Source organism: Piliocolobus tephrosceles, unplaced genomic scaffold, assembly GCF_002776525.5.
Source record: "Piliocolobus tephrosceles isolate RC106 unplaced genomic scaffold, ASM277652v3 unscaffolded_27907, whole genome shotgun sequence".
In the NCBI taxonomy this organism is placed as follows: Eukaryota; Metazoa; Chordata; class Mammalia; order Primates; family Cercopithecidae; genus Piliocolobus; species Piliocolobus tephrosceles.
The window spans coordinates 1-1139 of record NW_022310873.1 but is presented as its reverse complement, the minus strand read 5'-3'; the positions used below and the strand labels follow the sequence as shown (position 1 = coordinate 1139).

General features: G+C 20.8%; 1 long non-coding RNA gene across 1 annotated transcript; it reads left to right on the top strand.

Annotated features, from left to right (window-relative positions):
• The first annotated feature begins 260 nt into the window (after positions 1–260).
• LOC113221841 lies at positions 261–1034 on the top strand. The gene is made up of 3 exons (XR_003308102.1): positions 261–317; positions 532–600; positions 764–1034. It is a non-coding gene; the product is annotated as an uncharacterized LOC113221841 (long non-coding RNA).
• The last annotated feature ends 105 nt before the right edge of the window (positions 1035–1139 follow it).

Genomic DNA, 1139 nt, shown 5'->3' with positions numbered 1-1139 from the left:
AATTTTCTGATGTAAGTAAGCCTTGTAATGGTAAAATAGGAAATTTAAAACAACTTAATTTACCTCCAATACCAATTCTACCTAATCTTTTACCTACACAAAACATTATACCATCAGTTCTATTACCATTTAATAACATATTAGAATCGTCAATAAACAATAATAATAATAAAACTACTATTAATATACAACAAAATAATAGTAATGAAAACAAATATGTGCATATCTATAATAAAAAAAACTTATATACTTCCTTTGATGAGTTTGTAAATATTTTCGATGATGATATAAAACAAGTTTTGTTAAAAAATAGAGATGTAATAATAAAATAAACAAATTAAATACGCAGAAAGATATATAAATGAATAATATGTTATTTTTTTTTTTTTTTTTATGTAACTATGTATGACCTGTTTAAACCTGCACTTCTGTCACAACATATATATATATATATATATATATATATATATATATATACTCGTATATACATATATCTATATATGCGTGTTCTTATTTTTACACATTTTACAGCTGGCTCATTTGTTAATGAATAAACCGGATGTTGTACAGAAAATGTTAAAAGGAGCGCAATACGTTGACGTAAGTTTTTTTTTTTTTAACATTTATACTTTTTTGCATGACAATGGTTATTTCTCTATCTATATAATATTATAAGCGTTAACAACATATATATATATATATATATATATATATATATTATACATTTTTGCTGCACTTTTTTTTTTTTTTTTTTTTTTTTTAGGAAGCATTATGCTCTTTACAAGAAGAATTAAAAAGTTGGAACAAATCAAACTTAATTTCTTAACACAGAACGAGACGAATTGTTGTCGTCGTCCTTTTTCGTTATTTTATTTTCCACCTTTTATTTTTCATTTTTCATTTTCCACTTTTTATTTCCCATTTCATATTTCATTTTATTTTTTAAATATAGCTATGCATATATTTTGTTTAAGTTAACTTTGTCATTTATTAATTACTTTTTATTTTTTATGCGTACATTGTTAACAATTTTTGCAAACAAATTTTTTAATTTTTATTATTATAATAATTATTATTACGATTTTGTAGTTGCCCCTTTTTTTTTTTTTTTTTTTTTTTTTTTTTTTTTTTTTTTTTTT